Source organism: Crocodylus siamensis, chromosome 1, assembly GCF_052110815.1.
Source record: "Crocodylus siamensis isolate JL-2025a chromosome 1, ASM5211081v1, whole genome shotgun sequence".
NCBI classification, from domain to species: Eukaryota; Metazoa; Chordata; order Crocodylia; family Crocodylidae; genus Crocodylus; species Crocodylus siamensis.
Window position 1 is genome coordinate 363765244 of NC_143395.1, and position 10020 is coordinate 363775263.

Here is a 10020-nt window from a genome sequence, read left to right on the forward strand (position 1 = left end):
CCCTCTCTGGGGCTCGGGGTTTTACACCCTATGGGCCCAAGTGTCTTTAGATGTGCCTGGTCCCTACTCTCTCACATTCTGATCTTAAAATACCCACTGGGTAGTGAGAGCTGGGTCATAAGGTGCCTCTACCCATCTTTTACTGGGGAGACAACTGACCTGACATTTCTAGGGAACTACCCCACCATGGGCAGTCCCACCAGGCCCTCCTAACCCAGCAGGGCGCAGTTTTTGGTTATGCCCAAGGACAAGGAGCCTCTTGACATCCCCATAGCTTCTCCCCTTACCTCTAAGGATGTTCTGAGCAGCAGCCCAGCCAGGTGGTGCTCTTCTAGCTGCCAGCAGCAGACTGCTAGCTCAACCCTGAGCGCCTGAGCTAAAGTGGAGGCCACTGAGCCCTCTCCTCCAATCATACGCCCCTCCTGTGGTCATGTGACCACATCATCAGGGCTGGCCTGCACCTGCTGGCTGTTCTCAGCCTTTAAAGTGGCAGGTACCAAAGGTGCTCTGCAACATACTCTCTTTCAGTGAGAGTTGAGTGGCCTTGGGTTGGCTTTCATTTCCTGTGGGATAAATGCATACTTACAAGTCGTGTCCAGATGAGTGCAGCTGTGTGGTATGTGACACTGCATATATTTCTGTGGCTCCACATACCACAAATTCAGCTGTCCTTTGTGCTTTAAGGGAGCAGTGTAGTGTGGGGGCAGGGTTTGACCCAAAACCCATGCAAAAAAAAGCAGAGCGGCACACATGGGACAGTATGCGCCATTCAAAACCAAAGCCTGGCCACCCAGAGCCACAATCCAGCTGCCAGCCAGGCTCCAAGTGGCAGAATTGCTACTTGGACCTCGAAAGATCATGCTGGCCCCAGCCTCCCCTGTCCGACCTGGGGTAACCTGCTGCACACCAGAGCACATGTGGCACAGGTGTTCCCCAGGGACAACTACTGGTGGCACTAGGTGTCCCATTGCTAAGTTGTCCACAGGGAACCAAACGTCCACACTCATGTGGACGTGGCCACAGGTGGCAATTGCAGAGTAACTGATGCCCAGTAATTCCCAGCTCCTTTACCTCAGAGTAAATTGTTAGCATGCCCCCACACTTAGAGTTTATAAGGAACTAATTAATGTCCATCAGGCTAATTTGTCCAATTGTAAGTGTGCACCTTTGGCTGTGGCAAAGGACCATGGCAGCAAATTCCTGTTACTGTTTTTTCTTTGCTCTTCAGCATAACCCTTGTCTTGCTTAACCTTATTTTGTTTAACTGTAATCAGCTCATCTAGAACAACTAGAGAGAGTCCAGAGGAGAGCCACGCGCATGATCAGAGGTCAGAAAAACAGATCTTACGATGATAGGCTGAGAGACATGGGACTCTTTAGCCTGGAAAAGCGCAGGCTCAGGGGTGATCTGATGGCCACCTATAAGTTTATCAAGGGTGACCACCAGGATCTGGGGGAATGTTTGTTCACCAGAGCGCCCCAAGGGATGACTAGGTCGAACAGTCACAAACTCCTGCAAGACCGTTTCAGGCTGGACATAAGGAAGAATTTCTTTACTGTCCGAGCCCCCAAGGTCTGGAACAGTCTGCCAGCGGAGGTGGTTCAAGCACCTACATTGAACACCTTCAAGAGTAAATTGGATGCTTATGTTGCTGGGATCCTATGACCCCAGCTGACTTCCTGCCCTTTGGGCAGGGGGCTGGACTCGATGATCTCCCGAGGTCCCTTCCAGCCCTGATGATGTCTATGTCTATGTCTAACTGCCAAGGTACTTCTGTGACAGTGGTGGTATTATGTACAGAATGAGTCAGCCTTTTTAAAAAGAAATTTTCTTGTTGATAAATAGCTCTTCCCACCAAAAAAACTAACCCTTTTTTGGGAAAAGAACACCCCAAAACAAATTAACATTGTCTCAACCTTTAATTTTTTGTCATTTTTAAATACATTTTAAAATTAAATTAAATGCAGTTATTATAACATTATTTACATGTTTATAGAAACCTCAAGCTAGGTTTTTAGTAAATAGAATAAATGTATGTTCCTTTAGATTATTATTCTTTATAAAAACAGTGAAAAATACTGAGGGAAATCCCTCAAAATTTGGGAGGGGGAAAAAACTCCAAAAAATGGGTCTATTTTAGAAACTTTCAAATAAAACTTTTAAATCCTCAAATTTTCTCACAAAACAGGTTTTTGTTTTTTGATTAGACCAAGTCGGAAGTATATTATGAAGTGTATAGCTTTGTTCTATCTGTTGTACTTGACATGCCATTTTGTTGCAAGAGCAGCATTTTACCAGTTGCAGATTTGCTGTACTTGTGATACTGCTTTAATAGGGAAATGAACTGTCAAACATAAATATGCATCTCAGCTAGCAGAAGCTTTGTATATCCTGTACTACTGAGTGCCACTAAGGAGGAAGATGAGAGGTATGGTTAAATGTGGTAGACAGTGGAGTGTTTCTGCCATGTATCTTTTTTTTTGAGTAACATGGTCTTCCCTGTCCTTCATAAAAGTGTCAAATCATTCTGTATTATGCAGAATGTCAGGACAGCATCTTGCATCCATCACATGATCTCAGGCTTTTCATCAAGTTAGCAAACATGGAAACGTGATTGCTTTTATTTGTTTACAGTCTACCAGCAGTGATGTTGGCATTGTTTCCTCTACCTACTATGTATTTATCTGCAATGCCATGTTGGACGAAAACTTCTGTGATGCAGTTATTACTGATCTCTTATTTGGCAGACAGTCAATGAATACGAGTCTACTTTTAAAATCTCCTGTAGCCAGTGAAAATTATTCTATAGCAGCACATGGGACTTTCCCATCTGAGAATCTACAGGTGCTTTTCATATAGACATTAATTAAACCTCATATAAGTAAAAATTATCTCTACTTACAGACAAAGGAACAAAGAGAAATGATTTTCTTAGAGTGTGGAGTGTGGTTGCAATGTGTTGCCAGTTAGGGTTTGTCTAGATGGCATTTTACATTGGCTGAGGTTAACACAAAGCCGCTTAACTCTTTGTCTTTAAATAATACAAGGAACATTTTCTGAATACAGGTTTACTCTATGCCCATAAAAGTACCATTTGATAAAGACTTCTCCAATATAACTCTCACAAGGGGAAGATCAGGTAATATGTTTATTAGCATAAAAAGTAATTTGACAACATTGAGTATCAGTGTATGTCAAATATAAGACCAGATAGAGTTCTGGAATAATTAAGATGCATTATAGTTCATTTCAATAGTAAGTGGATGCAGCTTTGTACTGTTGCTGCCATTTTTTTGCCTTCTCAGATGCAGTGGGGGCCAATTTTTTGGCAGGCATACCACAAATTGATTGCACCCAAAAGCTTGCTAGGAACCTTTTCCAGCTACTCAGCTGGTCTAATAAAAGATATCACATCTACTCAAAGAACCTTGACTGCCTATGTCCTTAGCCCAAGGGTGGGCAAAATGCAGTTTGTGGGCTGGATGCAGCCTGCCAGGCCATTTTATCCGGCCCATGGGGCCCCTAAAAAATTAATAAAATTAATATTTATCTGCCCTGGACTGCCTATCACACAGCCCTCAATGGCTTGCTGAAACTCAATAAGTGCCCCTTTGCCCAAAATAATTGCCCACCCCTGCCTTAGACCAACATGGCTGCAACCAAAAACCCAGCACAGATTAAGCCCTGCATCCTCCCCAAATGCTACCCTGATCTCCTTCCGTCTAATCTGTGCTTTGCTTTCTGTTTCCTGACCTGTCTGCCACTATGCTGTCTGTCCCCTTCCCCAATCTGCTGTGTGCCACACACAGAGGCTGCCCATGCCACTTGTGGCATATGAGATACAGATTGGTCACTCCTGCTGAGAGGTGTTTGTAGTGCAGTCTTATTTTAGGTCTGATAATATGAGAAAGTATCTCTACTGCATGCCATTGTATTTTAGATCCTTGAGAAGAAGTGTTTCTTAGTTTCAGTCTCTTCTCTTGCCCACTGGCTGTTAAGTTGTTCCTTTCTGAGGAGAAGCTGAGGGAACTGGGCTTCTTTAGCTGGAGAAGACTGAGGTGGGATTTAATACCAGGCATCAGCTATCTGAAGGGTGGTTCCAAAGAGGATGGAGTAGACTGCTCTCAGTGACGGGAGATAACAGAACAAGGAGCACTGGTCTCAAGTTGCAGTAAGGGAAGTTTGTTAGATTTATTTGTAAATATTTCATGTTTCAAATCAAATTAGCCAAATCAGTTCCAAATCATATTGTTTGAGCAGAACTCAATTATTTAAAAAACATATCCGCCCCTGAAATCAATCGTTTAAAATAGCAATTAAAAAACTTCTGGAACTTCTTAAAAAACTTCTGGAACTTCTGGTGGGTCTACATGTGTTCAGATCAGCAGGTCCTGACATTCTGCACCCCAGAGTGCTGAGGATATTAGCAGAGGTCATTGTGGGACCCTTGGCATGGCTTTATGAGCGCTTGTGGTGCTCTGGCGAGGTGCCGGAGGACTGGAAAAGGGCCAATGTGGTCCCCATTTTCAAGAAAGGGAGGAAGGAGGACCCAGGAAACTATAGGCCCGTTAGTCTTACCTTCTGTCCTGGGGAAGCTCTTTGAGAAAATTATCCAGGAGCACATATGCAAGGGACCAGCAGGGGAGATCATGCTTAGGGGCAACCAACATGGATTCATTTGAGGCAGGTCCTGTCAGACCAACCTGGTGGCCTTCTATGACCAGGTCACAAAATCCTTGGATGCAGGTATTGCAGTGGATGTAGTCTTCCTGGACTTTAGGAAGGCCTTCAACACTGTCTCTCACCCCATTCTTATTAAGAAATTAGGCGACTGGGGTGTCGATGCCTGCATGGTCAGATGGGTTGCAAATTGGCTGGAGGACCGCACCCAGAGTGTGGTAGTGGATGAGTCTTTTTCAACCTGGAGGGACGTGGGCAGTTGGGTCCCCCAGGGCTCAGTCCTCGGGCCAGCGCTATTCAACATCTTCATCAGCTACTTGGACAAGGGGGTGAAAAGCAGCTTGTTCAAATTTACAAATAACACTAAGATGTGGGGAGAAGTGGGCACACTGGAGGAGAGGGACAGGCTGCAACTAGATCTAGACAGGTCACAGGGGTGGATGGATGAGAACAGGAAGAGATTCAATACTGACAAGTGCAAGGTCATGGGGAGGAAGAACCAGCAGCATACCTACAGGCTGGGGAACTCCCTTCTCGTCAGCACAGAGGAAGAGAAGGATCTTGGTGTCATTATCGATTCCAAGATGAACATGGGCCGCCAATGTCAGGATGCGGTCAGTAAGGTTAACTGCACCTTGTCATGCATCCACAGATGCATCACGAGCAGGTCCAAGGAGGAGATCCTCCCCCTCTATGTGACACTGGTCAGGCCACAGTTGGAGTACTGTGTCCAGTTCTGGGCACCGCACTTCAGGAGGGATGTAGACAACATGGAGAGGGTCCAGAGGCGGGCCACTCGCATGATCAGGGGGCAGCAAGGCAGGCCCTATGAGCGGAGTCTACGGGACCTGAATCTTTTCAGCCTCCACAAGAGAAGGCTGAGAGGGGACCTGGTAGCCATCTACAAACTGGCCAAGGGGGACCAGCAGGCTATGGGAGAGTCCCTGTTCCCCCAAGCACTCCCGGAAGTAACGAGGAACAACAGCCATAAGTTGACTGAGAGTAGATTCAGGCTAGATATCAGGAGGTGCTACTTCACAGTCAGGGCAGCTAGGATCTGGAACCAACTTCCAAGGGAAATGGTGCTCACTCCTGCCCTGTGAGTCTTCAAAAAGAGGCTAGACACCCACCTAGCCAAGGTCGTTTGACCCCAGTACCCTTTCCTGCCCAGGGCAGGGGGTCTGACTTGGTGATCTGCTCAGGTCCCTTCTGACCCTTGCTACTATGAAACTATGAAACCTATCAACTGAGTAGGCAGAACTCAGTTGTTCTAAATACCATGTATGGGGAGACAACCGGCGAGCATCCTCCATCCCAGACCTATCACCCTGGGACTTCAGATACTCCCAAATCCATTGGCAGGCATCTTATGTGCAGGCCCAAGCCCGGAGATCATGGGGTTTAGTTCCTTCCAGATTACTACAGGCAAGCATCCTCCATCCCAGACTCTTTAGTCCAGGACTTCAGGTACTCCCTACACTCGATCTTAGTCCACAAGAGTTTTTAGGTTAGATACTAGAAAGAACTTTCTCACTAGGGGTAGTAAAGCCCTGGAACAGGTTACCCAGAAAGGTTGTGGATTCTCTATCCTTGGAGGCTTTTAAGACCAGACTAGACAAGGACTTGGCTAGGATGATACAGTTGGGAATGGTCCTGCTTTGAGGTTGGACTAGATGACTTCTTGGGGTCCCTTCCAACCCTAATTTTCTATGATTTAATGCTTCTTTGACTTCCCCTGTGCTGTTTTATGTCTCTGGGCTCTTGGGAAACAGGTTTGTGATCACTGTTTCAATATTGGCAATGTTCTGTGTAAGCTTTGCACATTTCACAATAACAAGTTTGTCACAACTGAGAATGTTCCCTTTTGGGGATTGTAGATTGTTACTTCAATCTGTTGTTCTCAGAATGATGATATTGTATGTGACCAGTATTAATTTTTTGGTGAAGTCATTTGCTCCTTCTTCCTGCAGGTTAATATAGATAAACACCTGAGAACTATTACATATGAGTGGAATATGGGGCTTTTTATGAGGATTTTATTTAGTGCTTGATATTAGCAGAAGTGTGCTGCTTTCATTTAGATGGTGTAAAAGTTAACTTTCCTACTGCTGTAGTTGAAAGAGTTCCTCTCTATGCACTGTAATTGCCTTTAAATTACTCTCTAGATCAGTGGTTCTTAACTTTTTCAGACCTGAGGCACCCCTGGTTTGACTATAAGTACGCCTTAGAAAACGCCAGTTCTTGGTTTTCACTTTTTTTGCCTACAGAAAAATAATAGAGCAGCTCTTCTGTTGCAAAAAAACTCAGGAAAACTACAACAATGGATTTCTATTGGAAATATCTGGATTTATCTTGACTTATGTTTCTAAACCTAACAGTGCTAACATTGTGTGGCACCTCACAACACCCTTAAAAGGATCTCAAATCACCCCAGAGTACCATGTCACCCTGATTGAAAATCACTGCTTTAAATGGAGGTTTCGAATTATTGCGGGACTTTCTTTTTGGGGTGGGGGGGAGCGATGACGGGATGGGGGCTTCATCGTCTCTGTTTTAACCCAGAATACTTCTCAAGAAAGTCTGATTTATTTAGAAATTTGTATCCCAGCCACTAAAGGTTTAACAGGGCATATCTACATGTGCCATTAATGTGCTGCAATAAACTGTGCACCTTATTGCTTTGCAGTTTATTGCTCCTGGGAAGCTCCTGGGTGCTCTAATTGAAGCATATGAGCCAGGTTGTGGCAGCCTTGGCTGGCAGGGAGCCCCGGTGGTTAACCTGCTAGCCTGGGCCTGTTCCGATTGTGTTCAGTGTTCTGTGGAGGAGCTGGCTGGGACATGAGCAGGGATACTAATTTTCTCTGATTTAAAAAAATCCCCAGTTTTTGGTTACCCCCCCCCCACCATCCACATTTTCCCCTGATTTAAATGAAATGCCACAATATATATACATCTGTACTGTATATATCTATGTATTAGTGGTGTTTCATTTTAATTAGGGAAAATGTGGGTTTGGGGTTACTTTTTTTAACCCAAAATTGGGGATATTTTTAAATCAGAGAGGACATGAGGTTGCTTCAGCATGGGGCTAGCCGGCAGGCAGTCCTTGCACTGAAGCACCCTCATGCCCCAGCCAGCCCTGTCAGTATCTGCACAAGCACTGCTGCACATGAAAAAACTGTGGAGTAGGATATTACAAGTACTATCCTGCTGTGGAGTTTATTAGTTTCCTGTGCCCTAATAGGGATGCATGTGTAGATACTGAAATGTTTAGGCAACTGCACTGGTACCTATCTTGCGTAGACATACCCACAGACAGATTAACTACATCAGCAAGGGAGGATAGTGGCTAATCATAGGCCTTGTAACAGCTGGGACATAAAAAGGCTCCAGGTTAGAGAGTTGGGGCATTAAGGCTGAGAGGAGCCTTTTTCTGCAACATGCTTTGTGAGCACTGTTGAAAACACTAGGGAAGAGGAGCACAGGATCTTCTCGGGGGAAAACTTCACACAAAAGAAATGAGGTAGGGTGCAGTCTGTAATAGCATGAGTGGTTGATTGGGGTTTATTCCAACTGCTTCACAAGGACACATCTACATGTGCATATTAATAGTAAACAATAAACTACAGTGTGTATCATGCTGAAGTTTATTGCTTTATTGCTCCCAGGCACTGCTTTTTTTTTTTTCTCTGTTTTTTTTGCACCGGTCCTGGAAGCACTGCAATACCAGGTCAATGCATGGAGTGGATGGAGCACGCTCCAGTTCCACCACCCAATACCAAAAAGAATCTGCTCAATATAGACCTCCTATGGAGGACATATCAGAGACAATTACCCTGGGGAGCTCGCCTACGTGGTCACGCTGCTTCCCCTGCCAGGCACTGCATTTACACATGTGCCTGAGACTCCAGCACGTTGAGTTGGATTGGAGCAGCCGTGGGTGGCAGGCAGTCCCCACACTGAAGCACTCTTATGCCCCAGCCAGCCCCATCAGTGTCTACATGTGTGCTGCTAAGCACAAAAAAAAACTCCACAGCAGGATAGAGCTTTTATTTACAAGTACTAACCTGTTGTGGAGTTGATTAGTTTCCTGTGGCCTAATAGAGATGCACATGTAGACACCGAGACATTTACTGCAGGGCTAATTAGGTAACTCTGCACTAAGTGTCTCATGTAAATGTGCCCGTAAAGTCCATGAGCTCAAATGCAGAGCAGTGCATGAGCTTGGTTTTCTCTACTTACCCCAGCAAATGGGTTATTAGAGCCTTCAGAGTCAGAAGCTTGAGCCCTGTGGAACTAAAATATTGCCCCTTGATTAGGTACAGGCTTTGGGACTTTCCAGATTCTTTGCTACCCTGAGATGAAGAAAGCAGCCAACTTGTATTTTCTGGCACAGTCCTGAATTATAGGGCTGTGTACCCAAAGAGTCTCTAAGATGGAACTTTTATCCCAATTTTGTCTGAATAAGTTTTTGAGGTCCCTTCCGGCCTTACAACCTGTGAATCTATGAATTTTGGGGGAAAAAATGGTCCTCTTTCCTCTCTGCTGAACCCCTGCTGCAGCTTGCTGCATCCTATTATTAGTATGAACTGGAAAGCAGTATAGCTACATTCACTCACCACTGTGATCAAGTAAATTAACTGTGTCACTCAGCAGTGCTAATTTGCCAGCTCACTGCAGTACTCTGTGTAGGTTACATCAAATCATAGGCAACTGATAGGGGGCACATGGGGGGGGGGCACATGCCCCCCCTGAGATTGGCCACCACTGGCTTCTCTGAGCAGTTGTCACTCGCCACGCCCCCCATTGCCACTGGCTTCTGCAGGCAGTCACCACTCACTACCTCCCCTGCCGCCACCCCGGCTTCTGTGGGCGGTCACCACTTGCCATGCCAAAGCCACCGACGCCGCTGCCCACAAAATATGCCACCCCAGTCTTAGGAGGTACCAGTCACCCATGCACTAAGTAGACCGGGAAATCCAGAATTACCAGAAAATCCAGCATCCTGGAAATCCAGAATTCTGTCCCAGATTTTGTTCCCTGAAATTTGGTTGCTTTATCCTGACAGGAGAAAGACAAATGACCCAGTCTGAGGCAGAACGCCAAAGGGTGAAAGCAGTGATCAGTAGAGTCAAAGAGAAATTGAGGTAAATGCTGCACTCCTTTACCCCTGTTTGCCTGGAGTAACAGCAAGAGGGTACTAGTGGGTGAAGAAGCCCCAGATATGTGATACTGGAGACATGGGATTTGAGACCCTAACATCAAAGGAGGCTGGCAGAACAGTTTCCTTACTTACCAAGTGTTCAGTCTTCTGTGTTGGCTTCTTAAGCAGCAGCACC

The 10020-nt window shown here is 45.5% G+C and overlaps 1 pseudogene; it reads right to left on the bottom strand.

Moving 5' to 3' along the window:
• Window positions 1-8374: 8374 nt before the first annotated feature.
• Window positions 8375-8587, bottom strand: LOC149874980 (U2 spliceosomal RNA; annotated as a pseudogene).
• Between the last annotated feature and the right edge of the window lie 1433 nt (window positions 8588-10020).